The sequence below is a fragment of the Hypanus sabinus genome, chromosome 3 (genome assembly GCF_030144855.1).
Source record: "Hypanus sabinus isolate sHypSab1 chromosome 3, sHypSab1.hap1, whole genome shotgun sequence".
Taxonomy (NCBI): Eukaryota; Metazoa; Chordata; class Chondrichthyes; order Myliobatiformes; family Dasyatidae; genus Hypanus; species Hypanus sabinus.
In genome coordinates, this window is record NC_082708.1 from 14,843,181 (window position 1) to 14,868,693 (window position 25,513).

Below are 25,513 nucleotides of genomic sequence, written 5' to 3' on the forward strand. Positions count from 1 at the left end.
CTCTTTGTGTCTATCACATACTGTTGTGAAGCAGTTCTACTTTGCAAAGTAGAACTCTGATAAGCAGTTTTATTTTGCATAGTTTCTATTAGAGACCTATTTTTTAAAAAAAAACAGTTGTGGCATACTTCCTGTTGAAATCCACTGTAAATGTGTGGAGTTTCATCTAGAACAAACTGTCTTCTCATTAGTACCATCGGGGATGAGGTACAGGAGCCTGAAGACATACAGTCAATGAATTAGGAACAGCTTCTTCCCCCTCCACCATTAGATTTCGAAAGCATCAGTGAATCCATGAACACTACCTCACTATTTTGCTATCTTCTTCAACTATTTATTTAATATTCATATATTCTTTTATTAATGTATAGTATTTTTATGTCTTACACAGTACTGCTGCCACAAAGCAACACATTTCATGACATATGTCAGTGATAATAAATGATTCTGATTTTAATAATGGCTTTGTGTGGTAAAATCAGAATCCAAATCAGGTTAAATATCATTGGTGTATATCATGAAATTTGTGGTTTTGCAGCACCAGTACATAATAAGAAAAACTATAAATTATAATAGAATTATACATAACAAAAACCTTTAACCGCAGCAGTGACAATTTGTTTCATGTTACCATTGTTTGAGGAGTGTCACTCTGTATTTACTGAATAAAGAGAGGGAGCCTGTTCCACATTTTGGCAAACTTTGTTGTTGCCTACTATTATGTAAACCCTCTGCTTGGGTCAGATACAACACACTTGTCAAAACCAAAAGCAAGATCACAAGATGAAACAAAAGCTAAATCCGCTTGGAACAATGATCACAGAAGACAAGGGCAACATCAAACTCACCAGACTCAATGTCAGAGTAAATTTATCATATGTCACCATATACTACACTGAGATGCGTTTTCTTACAGGCATTTATAGGAAAAAATATAATAGAATTTATGAATAACTATACATAAAAAGACTGACAGACAGCAAATATGCAAAAAGACACGCAAATAAAAAATAAAAAAGTATTGAGAACACGAATTGTAGAGTGCTTCAAAGTAAGCCTGTAGGTTGTGAAATCAGTTCGGAGTTGAGGTGAGTGAAGCTATCCAAGCTGGTTCAAGAGCCTAATGGTTGTAGGTGCTTCAATACAAAAATGTTATGAGAATCAACTTCTCGCTCTCGGTGCTAATAGTAAATCTGAAGGGTTCTGCAAATGGCTCGAGCTTCGAATGGTTCTGCAATATTTCTGTAGGTGCCACGGAAGATAAGTTGAACAATTTCAATCCAACCATATTTTTGAAAATTTCCAAAGCCTTCAGTTCTGGTGGCACAAGGCACTGCTGGGGCCACATTTGGAATACCATGTTCCTATTTAGTCACCCAGATATAGAAAAAGTGCTATTAATCCATGAGGAATGCAAAGGAAGTTATGAGATTGTTGCAGACACCAAAAGGACTGGGTAATGGAGAGAGGTTGGAACAGGCTGATATTTCACCAATGGAAGTAGGAGAATCTGAGATAACATTACACAAGTGTATAAAATCATGTAGGGTACAGAAAGGGTCAATGACACAGTTTTTTTTTGCAGGGTTGGGGGCTCAAGAACTAGAGATCATATGCTTAAGCTGAGACGAGGGAGAATACAAGCTGAGAGGGAATTTTTTCACTCATAGCATGTTCCATATATGGAATGTGCTACCAACTGAGGCAGGTACAGTACTGTGCAAAGGACTTCGGCACACACAGTGCCTATAAAAAGTATTCACACCCCCTTGGAAGTTTTTATTTTATTGGTGTGGATTTAATTTGGCTTTTTTGACACATATCAATAGAAAAAAAAATCTGTGTCAAAGTGAAAACAGATCTCTACAAATTGGTCTAAATTTATTACAGTTATTAAACACAAGCTAATTGATTGCATAATAACTCATCCCCTTCAAGTCAGTATTAGTAGATGCACTTTTGACAGCAATTACAGCCTTCAGTCTGTGTGGATAGACCTCTATCAGCTTTGCACATCTAGACACTGAAATTTCCCCCCATTCTTCTATACAAAACTGCTCAAGCTCTGTCAGATTGCATGGGGATCATGAGTGAAGAGCTCCTTTCAAGCCTAGCCACAAATTCTCATTTGGATTGAGGTCTGTACTCTGACTTGGCCACTCCAGGACATTAATTTTGTTGTTTTTAAGCCATTCCTGTGTAACTTTGGCTTTATGTTTGGGGTCATTGTCTTGTTGGAAAACAAATGTTCTACCAGTTGCAGTTCTCTTGCAGAATGCATTAGGTATTCATCTAGGATTTTCCTGTATTTCTCTGCATTTATTTTACCTACTACTTTCAAAACCATCCAGAGCCTGCTGCAGTGAAACATCCCACTGCATGATGCACCCACCACCATGCTTCATGGTAAGGATGATGAGTGGTCTTTGGTTTACGTCAAACATTGTGTGTAGTCTGATGGCCATAAAAGCTCAATTTTGGTTTCATCAGACCATAGAACTTTCAGCTGACTTAAAGTCCCCCACAAGCCTTCCGGCAAACTCTAGCTGAGATTTCATGAGAGATTTTTTCAACAGTGACTTTCTCTTTGCCATAAAGCTGCAGCTGATAAAGCATCCAGGCAATAGTTGTATGTACAGTCTCTTCCATCTCAGCCACTGAAGCTTGTAACTCCTCCAGAGCTGTCATAAGTCTCTTCATGGCCTCCCTCACTAGTCACACAGTTTTTGAGGATGGCCTGCTCTAGGCAGATTTACAGCTGTGCCATATGCTTTCCATCTTTTGATGATTGTCTTAACTGTACTCCAAGGGATGTTCAGTGACTCAGAAGTTTTCTTGTATCCATCTCCTGGCTTGTGCTTTTCAATAACCTTTTAGAGGAATGGCTTGGAGTGTTCTTCTGTCTTTATGATGTTGTTTTTGCCAGGATACTGTCTCATCAGCAGTTGGTGTATTTTTACTATAATCAATTGAAACACCTTGACTGCACACAGGTTATCTCCATTTAACTAATTATGTGACTTTTAAAACTAATTGGCCGCTCCGGTGAAGATCTGGTCTGTCATATTCAAGGGGGTGAATACTTATGCAATCAATTATTTTATGTTTTATATTTGTAGTTAATTTATCTCACTTTATAGAGATCTGTTTTCACTTTGACAAGAAAGAGTCTTTATTCTGTTGATCAGTGTCAAAAAAAGCCAAATTAAATTTTCTGTGATTCAATGTTGTAAAATAATAAAACATGAAAACTTCCAAGGAGGATGAATACATTTTACAGATACTGTATATATAGCTAAGGTGCCTAAGATGTTTGCACAGTACTGTAGTTGTCAATGTGTTTCTAAATCTGGCTGGAACTAAGAGTGTTGGGAATGGCAAATGTGGAGCATCATGGGAGGTGTGTGGGGCAGGTGGCAGAGAAGGAATGCCAGGGATGGGGAGTGGCACAGCTGCTGACACACCCAGCCCTGACACCAGGCAAGTTTGTTTGATTCCAAACAGTTAATTGATCATTACGGAACATCCTTCTGGTACTTCTTGTTCTCTTCCCTCTCCTTTCCCCTTTTCCCAACCTTGATTCCCCTCTCCCTGCCCCCTTCGCACTCTCAGTCCACAGTAGAGACTCATATTAGAATCAGGTTTATCATCACTCACATATGTCCTGAAATTATTTTTATTTTGTGGCAGCAGTACAGTGTAATAAATTAAATTACTACAGGACCATGTACAAATCTTAGGCATCTTAGTTATATACATGTGCCTAAGACTTTTGCATAATACTGTATTTGTCTCTTTCTCATCTGTAATGCAATTTTCCACCAACTATCATTCAAACATTCTAAATAAGAACAAAGGTATTTTTTGATTCCTTGGATTGTGATACCTGCCGAATCACTGACATTATTTTTCGATTGTGGAGATTTAATAACAACGGAAAAGCATTGCCAGTGATTAATACATCCTGTACAATGTACAGCATACAGGACGCATGGTATACACTCAGTGACCACTTTAGGTACAACTGTACATCTGTCATTATTGCAAATATCTAATTGGCCAATCATGGGGCAGCAACTCAATGCATAAAAGCACGCAGTCATGGTCAAGAGATTCAGGTGTTGTACAGAACAAACGTCAGAATGGAAAAAAATGTGATCTAAATGATGTTGACTGTGGAATGATCATTCGTGCCAGATGGGGTGGTTTGAGTATCTCAGAAACTGCTGATATCCTGGGATCTTCATGCACAACAGTCTCTAGAGTTTACAGAGAATATCCAGTGAGTGGCAGTTTTGTTAGTGTATATTATTATGTGTGGCACATGGCCAAGTGGAAAGGATGATCTAGTGATCTGAAGGTCGCTAGTTCGAACCTCAGCTGAGGCAGCGTGTTGTATCCTTGAGCAAGGCACTTAACAACACATTGCTCTGCGACAACACTGGTGCCAAGTTGTATGGCTTCTAGTGCCCTTCCCTTGGACAACATCGGTGGTGTGGAAAGGGGAGACTTGAAGTATGGGCAACTGCAGGCCTTGCCCAGGCCTCAGTCATCATCAAAAATCGATGGACAGCCAAAGAAGAAGTGTATATTACCATCTTCACTGAAGTTGAGGATATCTGACACCTGTAGAGCTATTAGTTAGAAAAGAAAAACAAACAGGGATTGACTTCACCAAGCATATTAAAAATTAATTAATTTATCATTGATATATTGTCTAGGTACAGAGTTCTATATTGCCAATCACTATTATTTATAGATTATTCGAGATCCAAGTTATCCAATCTTGATCCTGTAATCAGAGTTGGAATGAAAATATAGAGAGGAAGACAGCAGCATAGGGAGGCTTGTAATCCATTCTACATCTATGAAATCTGTAGACATCAGCCAGACTTTATGGTGACATACCAAGTCTCCTCACAGTCCTCATGAACTAGAGCCGCTGGTGTGCTTTCTTCGTTATTGATCCACAGGCAACTATCATAATACACTCAGTGTACATGAATAGTTACATTGATACAATGAAGTGTAAGTTTTGAATTAATTCCTCCAAGAGGACCATAACCTTGTCATGGTTTGAAGGCTTGGGTGCCTCAATGTTCTAGAAAGCTATACTGGCTGGAGTCAGGGCATGAAGCTTTGGGTCTTACACCATAAGATATAGGGGCAGAATGAGGCCATTTGGCCCTTTTAATCTGTTCTGCAATTTTACCATGGCTGAACCATTTCCCTCCTAGCTCCAGTCTCCTGCCTTCTCATCCTTTCATGCCCTGACTAATCAAGAACCTATCAACCCCTGCCTTAAGTATACCCAAAGATTTAGCCTTCACAGGCACTTGTGGCAATGAAATCCACAGATTCATCACTCTCTGGCTAGAGAAATTCCTCCTCATCCCCTTTCTGAATGGACACCCATCAATTCTAAGGCTGTGTCCTCTGGTCCTATACTCCCTCTACTCCCCCACCATAGGAAACATCCTCTCTGCATCCACTCTATTGAGTTCTTTCAACATTTGATAGGTTTCAATGAGATTCCTCCTCCCCCCCCCCCCACCATTCTTCTGAATTCCAGTCCAGTGAGTACAGTCCTGAAGCCATCAAAAGCTCCTCATCCAATAAGCCTTTCAAAGCTGGAGTCATGTTTGTGAACCTCCTTTGAGCCCTCTCCAATTTTAGCACATCCTTTCTAGGTTAAAGGGCCCAAAACTACTCACAATACTCTGTGAAGCCTCACCAATGCCTTATAAATCCTCAATATTACATCCTAGCTTTTGTACTCTAGTCCTCTCAAAAAGATTGCTAACATAGCATTTGGCTCTTGGTAGAATCACCCATCAAAGGGCAGAGGCCAGCCGAAGAATGATCCACCAGTCCTCCAGTTTCAGGGGTTCAACTCAGGGCTAACAAGCCTGTCTGGTAAAACAGAACTGTTACAGAAACAGCAATGAAGGATCCTTCTGTATCTGAGTGGCCAACGACAGACAGAGATGGAGGACCTTCACTGCTGCCATAAACGCCAGCAGCATAAAGGGAAGTAAGTAAGCTTGAATTAATTAAGATTCATTTGGTCATTGACCTGTCTTAAGTTATTGGCCTGAGGTAAATGTCAGCAGAACTATTGTTGGTAGGCTGGCAAGCATTACAGCAAACAATCTGAACAGAATAGTGAATTGCAAGGACTAGTATATGAAAAATTGTATTATTAGAGTAAGTCCTGAGATAACATCTGATGCCTGTTAGGACCCAAGATCGAACAACAAAAAGCGAATTTTTCATAAATGTTTTACAGGATATTATATGAATAAAATGTCAGCCCACTTTGTCATAAACAGTCATCCACAACTGAGGTGCATCTCAAAATTCATTTCAGATCAAAAGCAGAGTTATCTTCCCTTCATCTTCTTGGGAATGGATGGCTGCTGAGTTTGAAAACACAGCTTCGTTAAGGTGAAAGGGGACATTATTGAAAATCTTGGCTGTAATTCAATAAATCTGCATCTCTATGGAGGGCAAGATTGAAATTTTTCTCATGTCTAGTCATGCCTGATGCTCGGATAACTCCATACACATACCCCACCGTTTGGAGATCACAGTTTAATTTATATTGCAACAGAAAGCGGCAGGCGGCATCGGCAAGAGACAGAGGTAGTTAATGTTCTGGGTCGATGACCAATCATTAGATACGAGGGATGTTAGAAATGAGAAAAGACTTCCAGTGGTTACGGGGCAGTAGGTAAAGGAGGCATTGCAGGGGAGGGGGGAGAACAACAGGCAAAGTCTACGAGAGGCAGGAGGGATTAAAGATTTTAAATGATTTTATAGAGCAAAATGGAACCATAAATGAATTAAAATTTTAGACCAATTGCAATTATCGATCAATTTTGAATTTACAGCCACCTCACTGCAACTGCTGTTGAGCATGATTCATGACTTCAGTCTCACTTTTTAGGTCTCGGTGCCAAAAAGGCGACGTGGTTTTAATGTAGATACGTGCCTTTATTTACAAATGTTCTTATACAAATTATCGGTAAACTGCCACTAACTCTTGGATTATGTAACTTTAATTTACAAACTTGTTTCTCTTTCCCCACATGCGACTGACCTGCTGAGTATTTCCAACACAAACAAGAGACACACACAAAATGCTGGAGGAACTCGGCAGGCCAGGCAGCATTTGTGGAAAAGAGTACAGTCGATGTTTTGGGCTGAAACATTTTATTTTGTTTATTAGGCACTCACTGTTCACATTATCATGTCCCCCCTGTGCCTATTAAAGTGGCCTCTGAGTGCATGTTCATGATCTTCTGCTGCTGTAGCCCATCCACTTCAAGGTTCAAAGTATTGTGTGTTCAGAGACACTATTCTGCACATCCTGCTATAAAACATGATTACTTGAGTTACTGTCACCTTTTGGTCAGCTTAAACCAGTCTGACCTCTCCTATCAAAGAGGCATTTTCACCCACAGAACTGCCATCCACTAGATTTTATTTTGTTTCTCGCACCACTCTCTGTAAGCTCTAGAGACGGTTGTGTGTGAAAATCCCAGGAGATCAGCAGTTCCTGAGATACTCGAACCACCCCATCTGGCACCAACAATCATTCCATGTTCAAAGTCACTTAGAACACATTTCTACCCCACTCTAATACTTGGTCTGAACAATAACTGAATCCCTTGACCATGTCTGCAATCTTTTATGCATTGAGTTGCTGCCACATGATTGGCTGATTAGGTGTGTATATTACCGAGCAGGTGTACAGATGTACCTAAAAAAGTGACCACTGAGTTCATGTCTTTACTTACAAATATTCATATACAGATTTTCACTAAAATGCCACTAACTTGTTGGGTTATGTAACTTTGATCCACACACCTGCTTCTGGAAATAACTCAGAAAATATGTAGCTCAGGTGGTTGATGATTGGGTTGAGTTGTTCTCCATTCTTACAAAATGTGCCAAGAAGCATGACTTTCCACAAACACTTTTCTATAAACAGATATGTAGACATCAATATCATTTATAATACAATGCAGGCAAAATTTCAGACAATGCACTGAGTTTACAATGCAACCAACCAGTGATGAGACCCCCCTCCCTACATTACAATTCTTTCCATAATGATAAACAATCAACCGATTGATAAGTATATAAAAACCAGGCATACAGATGACACACAGCAAATGAGCAGCAAACTGATGATGTCTCTTTCTATGGTGATAAAACATTTCAAAACGGATTGCCCAGATCAGAGAACAACTCAACCCATCCAAACTTGTTTCTCTTTCCACAGGTGTGACTGACCTGCTGAGTGTTTGCACGATTTTATTTCCCTTAATTATAGTACTTTCAACTCAAGAGAACACATGTTGCAGGAAGTAGTTGGTCCCTTGATATAATTGATATCTACACAGATTACACATGTCATATATGTCACAAATTTTCAAGCACAAAATGCTGGAGGAACTCAACAAGTCAGGCAGCATCCATGGAGAGGAATAATCTGGAGAGCTGTGGCAGGCAATGGTCCAGGTGCACGTCAATGGGACTCAGGAGATTAATAGTTCAGACTAAATAGATCAAAGAGCCTGTTTTATGTGCTGTAGTGTTTTATGACACTGTGACTTTATACTTAGTCAATGCTTTGGCCAAGATCCTTCATCTCAGAACAAAATATTGACTGTTCATTTTTCTCCAAAGCTGCTACCTGATCTGTTGAATTCCTCCAGCATTTTGTATGTGTTACTCTGGATTTCCAACATCCACAAAAGGAGAGGCTGTACTTGAACTGGTATTGGGAAATGAACCTGGTCAGGTGTCAGATCTCTCAGTGGGAGAGCATTTTGGAGATACGCAGTTATCATAATTCTATCTCCTTTACAATAGCATTGGAGAGGGATAGGAACAGACACGTTAGGGAAACGTTTAATTGGAGTAAGGGGAAATGTGAGACTATCAGGTAGGAACTTGGAAGCATGAATTGGAAACAAATGTTCTCAGGGAAATGTACGGAAGAAATGTGGCATATGTTTAGGGAATATTTGCATGGAGTTCTGCATAGATACATCTCAATGAGACTGGGAAAGGATGGTAGGGTACAGAAACAGTGGTGTTAAAAAGGCTGTTGTAAATCTAGTCAAGAAGAAAAGAAGAGCTTACGAAAGGTTCAAAAACTAAGTAATGATCGAGATATAGAAGATTATAAGGCTTGCAGGAAGGAGCTTAAGAATGAAATTAGGAGAGCCAGAAGGGGCCATTAGAAGGCCTTGGTGGACAGGATTAAGGATAAACCCAAGGCATTCTACAAGTCTGTGAAGAGCAAGAGGATAAGACATAAGAGAATAGGACCAATCAAGTGTGACAGCAGAAAAGTGTGCATGGAACTGGAAGAGATGGCATAAGTATTTAATGAATACTTTGCTTCAGTACTCACTACGGAAAAGGATCTTGGCAATTGTAGGGATGACTTGCAGTGGACTGAAAAGCTTGAGAATGTAGATATTAAGGAAGAGGATATGTTGGAGCTTTTGGTAAGCATCAAGTTGGATAAGTCACAGGACTGGACTAGATGTGCCCCAGGTTACTGGGGGAGTCAAGGGAGGAGATTGCTGTGCCTCTAGCGATGATCTTTGCTTCATCAATGAGGAAGAGAAAGGTTCTGGAGGATTGGAGAGTTGCAGATGTTGTTCCCTTATTCAAGAAAGGGAGTAGAGATAGCCCAGGAAATTATAGACCAGTGAGTCTTATTTCAGTGGTTGGTAAGTTGATGGAGAAGATCATGAGAGGCAGCATTTATGAACATTTGGAGAGGCATACTATAATTAGGAATAGTCAGCATGGCTTTGTCAAAGGCAGGTCATGCCTTACGAGCCTGATTGAATTTTCTGAGGATGTGACTAAACACATCGATGAAAGTAGAACCGTAGATGTAGTGTATATGGATTTTATCAAGGCATTTGATAAGGTACCCCATGCAAGGCTTATTGAGAAAGTAAGGAGGCATGGGATCCAAGGGGACATTGCTTTCTGGATTCAGAACTGGCTTGCCCACAGAAGGCAAAGATAGGTCATATTCTGCATGGAGGTCGGTGACCAGTGGTGTGCCTCAGGGATCTGTTCTGGGACCCCTACTCTTTGTGATTTTTATAAATGACCTGGATGAGGAAATGGAGGAATGGGTTAGTAAATTTGCTCCTGACACAAAGGTGGGGAGCGTTGTGTATAGTGTGGAGGGCTGTCAGAAGTTACAGCAGGACATTGATAGGATGCAAAACTGGGCTGAGAAGTGGAAGAAGTTCAACCCAGATAAGAGTGAGGTGGTTCATTTTGGTAGGTCAAATATGATGACAGAATATAGCATTAATGGCAAGACTCTTGGCAGTGTGGAAGATCAGAGGGATCTTGGGGTCCGAGTCCATAGGACACTCAAAGCTGCCGCGCAGGTTGGTTCTGTGACTAAGAAGACATACGGTGCATTGTCCTTCATTAATCGTGGGATTGATTTTAAGGGCTGAGAGGTAACGTTGCAGCTATGTAGTACCCTGGTCAGACCCCACTTGGAGTACTGTTTTTAAAAGGCAAAAACAAGGAAATCTGCAGATGCTGGAAATTCAAACAACACACACAAAATGCTGGTGGAACACAGCAGGCCAGGCAGCATCTATAGGAAGAAGCGCTGTTGATGTTTCGGACCGAAACCCTTCATCAGGACTAACTGAAAGGAAAGATAGTAAGAGATTTGAAAGTAGGAGGGGGAGGGGAAATGTGCAATGATAGGAGAAGACCAGAGGAGGTGGGGTGAAGCTGAGAGCCAGAAACGTGATTGGCAAAAGGGGTACAGAGCTAGAGAAGGGAAAGGATCATGGGATGGGAGGCCTAGGGAGAAAGAAAGGGGGAGGGGAGCACCAGAGGGAGATGGAGAACAGGCAGAGTGATGGGCAGAGGGAGAAAGAAAAAAAAGGGAGGGGGAAAAAAACAAAAAAAAATATCGGGGATAGGGTATGAAGGGGAGGGGGCATTAACGGAAGTTAGAGAAGTCAATGTTCATGCCATCAGGTTGGAGGCTACCCAGCTGGTATATAAGGTGTTGTTCCTCCAACCTGAGTGTGGCTTCATCTTGACACTAGAGGAGGTCATGGATAGACACATCAGAATGGGAATGGGTCGTGAAATTGAAATGTGTTGCCACTGGACTCAGTTCTGGTCACCTCACTACAGAAAGGACGTGGAAACCATAGAAAGGGTGCAGAGGAGGTTTACAAGGATGTTGCCTGGATTGGGGAGCATGCCTTATGAGAATAGGTTGAGTGAACTCGGCCTTTTCTCCTTGGAGAGACAGAGAATGAGTGGTGACCTGATAGAGGTGTACAAGATAATGAGAGGCATTGATCATGTGGATAGTCAGAGGCTTTTTGCCAGGACTGAAATGGCTATCATGAGAGGGCATATTTTTACGGTGCTTGGAAGCAGTTACAGAGGAGATATCAGGGGTAAGTTTTTTACTCAGAGTGTGGTGAGCACGTGGAATGGGCTGCTGGCGGTGGTGGTGGAGGTGGAAATAATAGGGTCGTTTAAGAGACTCCTGGATGGATACATGGAGCTTAGAAAAATAGAGGGATATGGGTAAGCCTAGGTAGTTCTAAATTAAGGACATGTTTGGCACAACTTTGTGGGCCAAAGGGCCTGTATTGTGCTATAGGTTTTCTATGTTTCTATCTGCAGAATCTTCTATGGTACAGATTTTGCTTACTTTTGTATCATCATTTTATGAGGAAGAAAATTCCAAACTTAACCCATTCTTTTCCTTCTTCTTGTGTTTTCACCATTCGCCTTCTAACCAGTACAAGCCCTCTAGTTATCAACACCTCACTCACTGAAAAAGGTTCTATTTATGTATAATTTTAATCCAACATTATGACAAGGTCTATCAGCTTTCTTCTTAGCTCTCCATTAGTGGTGTGAGCTGGAATCTGCATTGAGGAATTTCAAGGAGTGTAAGTGCAAGTATGGACTGGTTGGGCAGAATGGCCTATTTCTAGGCTGTTTGATGTCCAGAGAACAAGCACACTTCAAGGGTTTTTCTTATTGTTAGAAATAGCATGCAGGAGTAGGTCATCTGACCCTTGGAGACCATCAAAATTATGGCAGGCTTTTGACACAGAGAGTTATAGGTGCATGGAACGTACTGCCAGGGGAAATGGTGGAAATAGATTAGGATTAGGAGTCTGAGGATATTTGGTATGTCATCAAAGATTTGGGCTAACTTCTACAGGTGTACCATGGAGAGCATTCTGACTGGTTTCAACCATACACATGTACACAACTAAATGAAACATGGTTCTTCTGGGGCTGCAGTGCAAAACATGGTATATATAGTCACATACAGCACATAGAGATATGGTCCAGCACAAAATGTCACAAAATAATATCAGCACAGTTCCCTTAGTATCATGGCCTGAAGTCTGTCAGGTCAACATAAAGTGCGACAGTATACTATTACCTGCATTAATGTAATAAAACAAGCTGTGGCATAAATACGTGAAACAGCAGCAATAAGAGTATAGTGCAGGATATACTGGATATACAGAGAATGTGCCTGTGAGTTAGGGAGCTGGGGTGCAGAGAGGTGGAGCAGGGCTCTCAGACAAGGAGTACATTGTGCTGACTGGCAGCACCTGGCTCCACCATCTCCCCTGGCAGCACATTCAAAAGCCTGCCATGATCTTGATGGATGGCAGAGAAGTTGTCAAGGGTTAGAAAACCTATCCCTGCTCCTGTGTCCCCCATTAATATGAAATGGGCTTTCGGTGAACTGCTGCTATATATTCTCCAGTTTCACAGGATCACAAAAGGTTGCTGAAGTCAGCCCCATCACCACACAAGCCTCCCCACCAATGAGAACATCGTCAAAAGATGCTGACTTAAGTTCAAGTTTCAAAGTAAATTTATTAGCGAAGTACATACAAGTCACCACATACATCCCTGAGATTAATTTTCTTGCTGGCATAGTCAGTACATCCAATAACCATAATAGAATTAATGAAAGATCTATGCAACAGGGCAGACAACCGGTGTGCAAAGGACAACAAAGTAATGAAAAATGAGAGTCACCTCTTTCTACAGATTTGATTTCATATTTTAACGTCAGAACCACGCCACCCTCTCTGCCTACCTGCCTGTACTTTACATACAAGGTGGGCCTTTGGATGTTAATCTCTCCATTATGAACTTCTTTCAACCATGTCTCAGTGATGCCCATGACAGCGAACCTGCCAATCTCTAATTGCACTACATCGTCATCTACCTCATTCCTTATACACATATATGCATTCAAATATAACACCTTCAGCCCTGAATTCAGAACTCTTTTCGATTTGCCCTCATGTTACATCTCAGCTCATCCCACTGACAGCAATTTTCCCCTATCATCTGCCTGTCCTTCCTCCCAGTCTCACTACATACCTCATTATACCAGCTACCCCCATTGTGAGTACTATCAGTCTAAACCACACCCCCCCCCCCACCCCGCTACCCAGCAGCTCCAGCAAACCTGCCTGCAAGGATATTGGTTGCTTTCTGGTTCAGGTGTAAGCTGTCCTTTTTGTACAGGCCGTAACTTACCCAGAGGAAATGACAAAGATCAAGAAATCTGAAACCCTGCCCCCAAAACAATCCCTCATTCATGCATTCATTGGGCAAGTCTTCCTATTTTTATACTCACAACTGCGTTGCACCGGCAGCGATCCAGAGTTTGTAGTACACTTTTAGTTTTAGTAAAATCTTTAAAGTGTATTCCATCGGTGGTCTAGTGGTTAGGATTCGGCACTCTCACCGCTGCGGCCCAGGTCAAATGTAACACTTACCCAATAGGCTGGTATAGGGGAAAAGGAGATCCAGCCACTCACCAACCCCACCTTCCGTACACGCAGGTGCTGTGAGAATTAAGTTTATGCCGCGCGCACACACACCATATCAAACTCACACCAGGTACCGTTATGGAATACACTTTAAAGATTTTACTAAAACTAAAAGAGTACTATGCAATACAATATATATGATGGAAAAGAAAATAAAGTAAAAGGTGCCAACTTACCGAAGTTCAGTCAGTTTAGTGCACATCGTTGGAGCTCAACCATTGAACCATTCGACCCCTCGTCACTTTCCTCCAACCTCCACGTCCTCTCACCTAGCCCCACCCCGGTGGTCGACCGAGCAGTGCGGCGCACGTCCACCTTCCTCGGCGTCTTCCTCCCGATTCCCCTGAAAAGACCGCGAAACCCCAAGCTCCCAGACCCAGAAGACAAAATCACATCCCCCCATTGGTCAACAAATGAATACAATCCCCATATCAGCAAGTCTAAAGCTAAACAACTGCGAGAGAAAGCACTTATCATACAAAGAAGCATTCCTACTCTTAACAGAACAAAGAAGCCATTTTGATTAACATACACAGTACATTGTACATTTTTTACCTAACTTCCTATATTCTCTCTTCAGGACCTCCTCCCAGTTCCTACCGTTGTTGATATGAGACAGGGAGGTAACTACAAACTACTTTATTGTCACTCAGTGAGTGGCGAAGGTGGTGGGGTGGAGATATGTCTCTACCAGAGGAGGTGTAAGGCATTCCTTCCCCCCCCCACTAGCCTGCACTAACCTTTGGGCAAGCTTCTAGCACCTGCTTAGCCCCTCGATCCAGGTCACATGAAGCCATGACAGCAGGTGGCGGATGGTCATACAAGCAGCTGGTGAACATCACAAGTCCTAGTTATGTGACCACTGATACCAGGCAGACAATTTCTGAAGAGTATTGATAACGGCTGGGGTCACCCGTCTTGTAAAGACACTGCCTAGAAGAAGGCAATAGCAAACCACCTCTGTAGAGAAATTTGCCGTGAACAATCATGGTCATGGAAGACAATGATTTGCTACATCATATGACACAGCACATAATGAAGGAATGAACAAGTACTGAGAATATGGAAGAGGCTCATGAAACGCCATAATGAGCAAGACTTAACCTTGGCCAACATGGACCAAATGGATCCAATGGCCTCCCTTTGTGCTGTAAATGTTTATCATTCTACAACTGCTCTTCCTTGTTGCCCTTTAAAAAACCTTGAGCCAGTTTGTGATGTTAAATGAGGGAATATTGCGTAAATGGCCAAGAGGCACTCAAGGAATAATCACTGGTACACACATTTCCTACTTAGCATGGAGCCACAATTCCAATCTATCTCCAGCACTAAAAAGGTTCCTGTAATTAAATTGTAAACAGCTGTGGCAGTCTTAAATTGTGAAAGAACATAAATGGCAGTGTAACTCTCCGCATACTGAAGGAAAGCCCAATGAAATCTTGAGTAAACTACAAAGAGACAACTGGCAACATCTGTGGTTGATGAGGTGTTTGTTTGTAGTTAATACTACATTCATTTTCTTCTAATTATGTGTGTTTAACAAAATACAACTGTTTGAAATACATGAAAGGTGTCACTCTGTGAGGTCAGTGTTGATTTATGATGGCATTTAACAGTGTTATGTCCGAATAAGCACTAAAATTGGTGTGGTAATAGCTAAATGCTATTACTTTCAAACACTGCTGTAATATTTTGCCAAAGAATATCAAAAGTAATTGATCAGTGTAGTTGGAGTGTAATTACTCACGCCCATTGAGGAGCCACCTACTGGTCATTTAACCATATGAAAGTGCCATTCAAATCAGTTCCAATACATTCAAAGTACAATTATTAGCAAAGTATGTATACATTATATAACCTTGAGATTTGTCTCCTTAGAGGCAGCCACAAAACAAAGAAACCTCAAAATAACCCATTGAAAAAAAGACCATCAAACTCCTAATGTGCAAAAAAAGACTGAAAAAAGACAAATCGTGCAAACAATAAAAGTAAGCAAATCTCATTCAGAACCATGGTTTTATGAAAGACACTGAACCAGATATCATTGCAGCTGGAGCAGGGAACAGCCACAGTAGATCGTAAATGTTACGAGAGATTGAGCAACCCACACAAAATGCTGGAGGAGCTCAGCAGGTCAGGCAGCATCTACGGAGAGGAATAAACAGTCAACACTCCAGTCCCGGATCCTTCTCGCCCAGAACATTCCTTTCCCCACCGGTGCTGCTCAACCTGCATTGTTGCTTTAGATTCCAGCATCTGCCATATCCTGTGCCTCCATCTCATGCTGGAGCTGTGGATAATAACAAAGGCTGTCAAAGAATACAGCAAGATGTATATCAATTGGAAATAATTGATTTATATTTTACAGTTCTGTGTAAAAGTCTTAGGTACATATATATATACTCTGTGTGTGTATATGTGTTTGTATATATATATATATATAGACACACACACACACACATATAGAGCTAGGGGGTCTAAGACTTTTGCAGATGCAGATGCAGACACACCTAGACACCAGGCAAGATCACTTGATTCTAAACGATGGGTTTATTGGTCATTACAGAATGTCTCTCCGGTGCTTCCTGCTCCCTTACCTCACCTTTCCCCTTTTCACAACCATGATTCCCCTTTCGCTTCCTGTCCCCTTCCCACTCTCAGTCCACAATACAGAATCATATCAGAATCAGGTCTAGCATTACTCACGTATGTCATGAAATTTGTTTTTTTTGCTGCAGCAGCAGTACAATACAATACATAAAATCACTTCAGGACTATGCACTCTGGTTTTTGTATAAATATGTACCTAAAACTTTTACACAGTGCTGTATTTATTTGGAGGTACAGCATGGAACAGGCCCTGCCAGCCCAATGAGCTGCACTGCCCAGCTACCCACCTATTTAACACTAGCCAACTCACAAAATGGGAGGTAGGGCAATAGTGAAAGGAGACTTGATAGTTAAAGGGATGGACAGGAGATTCTGTGATCACAAAAAAAAGATCCCAGTATGATCTGTTGTCTCTCAGGGATGACGATCATTGATGCCTCTGAGCGGCTGCACAATATTCTCAAGAGGGAGTGTGAGGAGGCCAGTAGCGTAGTGGTTAGCACATCGCTATTCCAGCACCAGTGACACAAGTTCATTTCCTGCCACTGTATGTAAGGAGTTTCTATGTTCTTCCCCCCGTGACTGTATGGGTTTCCCACTGTGCTCAGGTTTCTGAAGACGTTCGGGTTAGTGGGTCAATTGGTCAGATGAGTGTAAATGGGTGACGGGGTCTCGCTGGGCCAGAAGAGATTGTTACCATGTATCTCTACAGGAAGGACAAAGGTCATGGTGCACATTGGAACCAACGGCATACTGTAGGAACTGCACAGTGAGCATAGGAAACAGGGTTAGAGGATGGAGAGCAAGATCTGCAAGGGTGTAAGCCATGGATTACTCCCAGCGCCGCGTGCTAGCCAGGGCAGGAATAGGATGACAGTACAGATGAATGAGTGGCTGAGGAAGTGGTGCAGGGGCTAGGGTTTCAGATTTCTGGATTACTGGGATCTCTACTGGGGAAGGTATGACCCTTACGAAAAGGATGGGTTGCACATGCACCCAGCTGGAACCAATATCCATTGTGGGTTGGTTTGCTAGAATTGTCGGAGAGGATTTAAGCTAATTTGACAAGGGGGTGGGGACCAGAGTGATAGAGTGGAAGATGGGGCAGATGGTATACAACTAGATACAGTGTGTAGTGAGACTGTAAGGAGGACAAACAGATGATTGGGCAAAACTGCAGACAGTGGGATGAGTTGCAGTGTAACGGGGCAAAATCAAAACGGATGGAGGATACAAGACTGAGAGTGTTATATTTGAATGCATGCAGTATGCAGAGTAAGGCAGATGAATTTGTAGCACAGTTAGAGTATGATGGGTATGACTCTGCTGGCATCGCTGAGTCGTGGCTGAAAGAAGATCATCATTGGGAGATTAACATGCAATAGTACACTTCCTATTGAAAGGATAGGCAGTTAGGCCGAGAGGATGGGGCAGCACTGTTGGTAAAAAGATGAAAAAGATTTTAAAAAGGTGACATAGGAATGGAAGGTGTAGAATCCAAATGCATAGAGTTAAAAAAACCGCAAAGGAAAAGGAAAAATAGGAATTATTACAGGCCAGGATGTGGTATATAAATTATAATGGGAGATAGAAAAGGCATGTAATGAGAGTTATGTTACAATAGTCATGACGGATTTCAAAATGCAATTAGATTGGGAAAACTGGGTGGGTGCTGGATCCCAGGAGAGGGAATTTGTAGAATGTCTATGAAATGGCTTTTTAGAGCAGTTTGTGGTTGAGCCCACTAGGAGAAAGGCAATTTTGGATTGGATGCTGTGTAATAAACCAGATTTTATTAGGGATTTTAAAGTAAAGGAACCCTTATGAGGCAATGATCACTACATAATAGAATTCACCCTGTAGTTTGAGAAGGAGACGATAAAGTCAGATGTACCAGTGCTACAGCAGATTAAAGGGAATTTCAGAGGCATGAGAGAGGAACTGGCCAGAGTTGATTGGAAGGGAACATTAGCAGGGATGACAACAGAATAGCGATGGCTGGAGTTCCTGGGGACAATTCAGAAGGCATAGGACAGATACATCCCAAAGATGAAGAAATGTTCCAGTGAACCATAGCTGACAAGGGAAGTCAGACAGTATAAAAAGAAAAGAGAGGGCATATAGTATAGCAAAAATTAGCAGGAAGTTAGAGGATTGGGAAGCTTTCAAAATCCAACAAAAGGTAACCACAAAAGCCATAAGGGTAAAAGATGAAATATGAAGGTAAGCTAATAATAATAAAAATAATATAAAAGAGAATACCAAAAGTTTTTATTTCAAATATGTAAAGAGTAAAAGAGAGGTGAGAGTAGATACTGGACCACTGGAAAATCATGCCAGAGAGGTAGTAATGGGGGACAATGAAACGGCAGAAGAATGCCTGTCTTCATTGTGGAAGACACTAGCAGTATGCCAGAAATTCAAGAGTGCTGGTGGGCTGAAATGAGTGTAGTTGCTATTACTAAAGAGAAAGTGCTTGGGAAGCTGAAAGATCTGAAGGTAGATAGGTCATCTGTGCCAAATGGAATATACCCCAGCGTTCTGAAAGAGGTAGCTGAAGGGATTGTGGAGGTGTTAGTAATGATCTGTAAGAATCGCTAATTCTAGAATGGTCCCAGAGGACTGGAAAATTGAAAATGTCACCCCACTCTTTAAGAAGGGAGAAAAGCAGGTGAATGGAAACTATAGGCCAGATAGAATGACTTCAGTGGTTAGGAAGATTCTGGAGTTTATTATTAAGGGTGAGATTTCAGGGTATTTGGAAGCACATGATAAAATAGGCCAAAGGCAGCATGGTTTTCTAAAGGGGAAACCTTGATTGACAAATCTGCGGGAATTCTTTGAGGAAATAACAGGCAGGATAAACTAAGGAGAGTCAGTGGACATTATTTACTTGGACAGAAGGGCTTTGACAAAGTGCCGCACATGAAACTGCTTAACAAGATAGGAGTCCCTGGTATTATAAGAAAGATACTAACATGAATAGATTGGCTTATGGCAGGAGCAAAGAGTGGACATAAAAGGAGCCCTTTCTGGTTAGCTGCTGGTAACCAGTGGAGTTCCATAGGGTTCGGTGTTGAGAATGTTCTTTTCATGTCATAGGTGAATGATTTGGATAATGGAAGTGATGGCTTTGTGGCCAAGTTTGCAGATGATACAAAAATAGGTGGAGGGCAGGTCGTGTGGAGGGCATAGGAGGTCTGCAGAAGGATTTAGATTGGTTGGGAGAATAGACAAAAAAGTGGTAGATGGATTGTAGTGTAGGGAAGTGTATGATCATAGACATTGGAAGAAGAAATAAATGCATAGACAGGGATAACAATCAAATATCAGAGGTGAAAGGGGACTTGGGAATCCTTGTGCAGGACTTCCAACAGGTTAACTTGCAGGTTGAATCAGTGGTAAGGTAGGCATTGCAATTTTAGTATTCATTTCAAGGGGACTAGAATTTAAGAGCAAGGAGTCTTTATAAGGCACATGGAGTACCGTAAGAAGTTTTGGGGCCTTTATGTTGAAGAGGGTCCAGATGAGGTTCAGAGAATGATTCTGGGAATGAAGGAGTTAACGTATGAGGAGCATTTGATAGCTCTGGACCTGTACTTGCTATAGTTTTGAAGATTTGGGGGGAATCTCATTGAAACCTATCAAATATTGAAAGGCCTAGATAGAGTGAATATGGAAAGGATGTTTCCTGTAGTGGGGGAGTCTAGGACCAGTGGGTACAAACTCATAATAAAAGGGCATCTGTTCAGAACAGAGATGAGGAGGAATGTCTCTAACCAGAGTCTGATGAATCTGTGGAATCCCTTCCCACTGCTGTGAAGACCAAGTCATTGAAATATTTAAAGCGGAAGTTGACAGGTTCTTAATTAGTCAGGGTGTCAAAGGTTATGGAGGGAAGGCAGGGGAATGAAGTTGAGAGGATAATAAATCAGCCATGATGAAATTGTGGAGCGGGTTCGGTGGACAAAATGGCTTAATTCTGCTCCTGTGTCTTGTGCTCTTATGGTCTTTATTATTGTTTGCATGTCATCCAAGTAAATCATGGGATATATAAATATAACCAAATTGAGGCAGTATAAAGGAAACAATGCAGAATATAATCATGGAGTCATAGAGCTTTAGAGTACATAATCAGGCTCTTCAGCCCATACCAACCTGATTTTCTGCCTTGACCCATTTACCTACACCTGGACCATAACCCTCCATACCCCTCACATCTGTCTACCTATCCAAACTGCTCTTGAATGTTACAATTCAACTTCCGTAGACACAACACACTCTGAGCGAAGAAATCTCTTCTCGATTCCCTTTAAATATTTAATATTTCACCCTAAACCTATGACCTTTAGTTTTAGTCTCACACAGCCTGAGGGACGAAAGTCTGCATGCATTCATCCTATATGTACCCTTCATAATTTTGAGTACTTCCATGAGAAATACTGGATCGTATTCTCTGCGCTCCAGGGGAGAAAGTCCTAAACTATTCAACTCTCCCCTATAACTCATGTCTTCAAGTCCTGGAAATATCCTTGCAAATTTTCTCTGTTGTTATCCCTCCTGTAGGTAGGTGACCAGAGATGCATATAATACTCCAAATTTGGCCTCACCAATGTCTTGCATACCATTAATATAACATACCCCTCCCTCCCCTATTGATGCTGCCCTCACCCACATCTCTTCCATTTCCTATACATCCACACTCACTCCATCTTCTGCTACTTTAATAGTGATAGGGTTCTTTTGTCCTTACCTACCACCTAATCAGCTTTTGCATCAGACATTATTCTCCACAGCTTATGTCATCTTCAAAGGAATCATACCATAAACATATCTCTACCTCCCCTTCTTCTGCTTTCCACAGGAATCACTCCCTCTGCAACTCGCTTATCTATTCCTCCCTCCCCTCTAATCTTTCCCCAGGCACTTAACCCTGCAAGCAACCAAACGGCTACAACCTGCCCATTCGCCTCCTCCCTCATCTCCATTCGGGGTCCCAGGTAGTCCTTCCAGGTGAGGCAACACTTCATCTGCTAATCTGTTGGTGTCGTCAGTGTGTCCGGTGCTCCTGGAGCAGCTTTCTTTACATTGGTGACTTCCACCGTAAATTGGGGGACTGCTTTATCAAGCTGGACTTCCTAGAGGCCAAACATTTTAATTCTGGTTTCTATTCCCATTCCGACATGTTGGTCCAAGGGCTCCTCTTGTCTAAGTGGAGGCCACTTTCAGGGTAAAGAAGTAACACTTTATATTCCATCTGGGTAGCCTCCAACCTGGTGGCATGAGTATCGATTTCTCCTTCTGGTAAACAAATCAATCACTCACTCACTCACTCACTCACACACACACACACACACACACTCTCTCTCTCTCTCTCTCTCTCTCTCTCTCTCTCTCTCTCTCTCTCTCTCTCTCTCTCTCTCCCCCTTCTCTCCCCCTCCCCCAATTCTGACCTTTTGCTTCTTCTCACCCTGAGAACCTCCTCCATCGCTTTCTCCCATGGTCCACTCTCCTTTCCTCTCAGATTCCTTCTTCTCCAGCCATTGACCTTCCCTACCCACCTGGCTTCACCTATCACCTTCCAGCTTTCCTCCTTCTCCTCCCCCTACCTTTTTATTCTGGCGTCTTCCCCCTTTCTTCTCAGTTCTGAAGAAGGGTCTCGGCTCGAAATGTCGGCTATCCATTCATTTCCACAGATGCTGCTTGACCTGCTGAGTTCCTCCAGCATTTTGTGTGTGTAATCTTGTACTCCGTGCTCTGATTTATGTGTGTGTTGTCTCGTACTCGGTGCCAGAATAGTAAAAGCTCTTTTTATGACTCTATCTACCTGTGATGCCACTTCCAAGGAATTATGGATCTGTATTCCCAGGTCCCTGTGTTGCAATTACAGAGAAAATGAGGTGTTGCTAAACAAATAAAGTGCAAAGGCATTTTGAAATACATTGGGAGATCTCAAATTCACATTTAGCATATGAGATATTCATTCAAGGGTCTGGCGAGCAGGGAAATAGAAGTGGTTCTTAAGTATGCTTGACTGTACATGTTTTCAGGCTTTTATAAATTCTGCATGATGGGAGGGGGCAAAATAGAAAACGACTGGGGTGGAGGGGTCCCTGATTACGCTTGGCTGCTTTCCTGAGACAGCAGTAAGTGTAGGCAGAATCGCATTTAATATCACCGGCATATATTGTGAAATATGCTCTTTCGTGACAGCATTATATTACAATAAATACATATGTTTTTAAAACTATAAGTTACAATAAGATGCATGTGCATGTGTGCGTGTGTGTGTGTGTAATTAACTTAAGTAGATAGATAGATAGATACTTTATTGATCCCAAAGGAAATTACAGTGACAGAATAGCATTACAAGTGCTCAGATATATATCAATAGAAGAGAAGTTAAAAGAATTTTTAAAAAGTTGCCACAAAGGCTGAGGGTAAGTGCAGTTTGGAGCAGCACAGTTGTCTTAGCCCCTCTGTTCAGCCAAGGTAGCATGCACAAACTGTTATCTGCCACTCAGGTAGTCCAATATCGAGGATACAACGGAAGAGCCAACTTGCATTGAATGGGGCTTTCCCCACAGAAGTGAGGGTTATATGGTAATGAAGACACTTGAGAAATCAAAAAAAAAACTCCTCACAGTGCTACCTTGCTTATCCAAATGGGATTAGGCTCTATTCAGCAGGTAGATGACAGCATTGTCAACTCCAATGTGCTACTGGTAAGCAAATTGCACGGGATCAAGGGCTGATCTGACCAGGGGTAGGAGGTGAACCAGGACCAGCCTCTCTAGGGTCTTCATGATGTGTGAGGTCAGGACTACTGTACAGTAGTCATTCAAAACTCTCAGTTGGCCCTTCTTGGGTACTGGGACCACATCTGATGTTTTCCACACAGTCGGGACCCTCTCCAGGCAGACTGAAAATGCGCTGGAGAACTCCACACAGTCCTTCAGGACCTCGGGGTTCACACCATCGGTCCCAATACTTTGCCATGTTTGAGTTTCCCCAGAGCCCTTCTCACCTGCTCAGTCGTGAAGGTGAGTCCATGGTGACTGGGGAGTTGGTGGAAGATGGGGGGCCGAGGAGCTGAAGATCAAACGATAGCAGTTGGTATGTGGAGGCATGGATGCAGAGGATGTAGACAGTAGTTGCCTGTGTTGTTCATCCAGATGTTGAACAGGAGAGGGGAAGAGGGAGAAGGGGACACGTTGGTGCGGAGGAAACATTGGGTGCCTCAGCAGCTGGACCGTTGCTGATGAGGGGAGTGTGAACAGGAGGATAATTGTAAAACCTATTGAAGAATTGGTTTAAATCATTAGTCCATTCACGGCTGCATTCTGAGGCTCTAGAGGTAGGCTGATTGAAGCCAGCGATGTTCTTCATGCCTCTCCACACCTCCTATGTGTTGTTCTGCCCAAGCTTGTTCCCCAGCTCTCTCCTGTATTCCTCTTTAGCCACCTTGATCTTCACCTTTAGCTCCCAATGCACATGTTCCAATTCCTCCGTGTCTCCTGATCTAAAGCCACTCTTTTTGATCCTTTAGATGACTGCTGACCCATGACTTGTTGTTAGGGAAGCAGCAAACAGACCCTGATGGTGTTGCAGTGGTGTAAAACGAGAGCAAAAAAAGAAAAAATATATTGAGGTAGTGTACATGAGCTCATTGTCCATTCTGAAGTCTGCTGGTGATGGGTAAAGCATTGAGTGTGTGTCTTCACGCTCCTGCATCTCCTCCTTCATGGTAATGATGAGAAGAGGGAATGTCCTGGATGATGGGAGTCCTTAATGATGGATACTGCCTTTTGGAGGGTTTGCTCTTTGAAGGTGTCCTCGATGCTGGGGAGGCTAGTGATGAAGCTGGCAGAGTTTACAATTTTCTGCAACTTTTTCCAATCCTGCACAATAGCCCCTCCATACCAGACCTTCTAAGGAAGTAGAAGCATTAGATCGTGGATGAGAGAGGAACGGAGGGATATGAACCAGGTGCAGGTAGATGTGACTAAACAGAACACTAGGCAGCCCGTTTCAGATGGACCAGCTGTATTGCTAATTGACCTACTGAGTTCCTCAAATAAATTGCTTCTTTTTCTTCTGTGTATTCTGGCACAAGGCTTTCAAGATCCACCTCAGAGAGCATATGGTTAATTTATCTCGTATAATGTTTCTGCAGGGTGCCACACTTCCTCAGGCAAAGAGGAAAAAGGTATCAAGATAAGGAGAATAAAAGGCCATCAGATAACCTCTGCTGATGATAGTATGTTCCATCTTCCAGCACATAACAGGTTACAACACATGGCAAATTACCCCATTTCTTTCCTAAAATACCCATTCTTTCCCTGTAGAATGCTGCTGTCTCATTCCATTACAGTATTCATTAGTTCTAAAAGCCCATCAGCAGTGACAAACCGAAAGAGCAATTAAACTTCCAAATGTTTCTGGCTAAAACCTTGCACATAATATTTGTACCTTATTCCCTGCCATCTGTCTGCAACCTTCCCTTCATTTCTACCTAAATGAAAATCTATTCACATTTATTTTGTAAAACAAAACTGGTTTAAATAAATGAAGGAGTCAGCATGTGAAGGGCTTACCAAAGCTTTGATAATAACTTTTTTTTTTGTTGCAACAATAATGTTTAGGAAAGTTAGATAAACTCTTGGAGAAAAGGATTGTGGGATTAGCGTAGAGAGCTCAGATGTGGGGCAAGTACATTGTGGAAGTGGACTCTCCTGCTAAAATGTGTTTGCTTTTGATAATGAATTCAGGTTTGAATCCTGTTCCAACCATATAATCCGGTCTGAGATTTAGTTCATCTTTGAATGAAGGATGTCCTTTCCGGTTACTGCCCTGTGCGGGAGATCGGACTGAAGACCAACGTGTCTGCTCAGGTGGATTTAAAAATGCCAGCAAGTAAGTCAAGATAAATCAGGTATATCTCATGGGGATTTTCATAAAGCAAAGTATTTGCAGGGCGTTTGACCCAA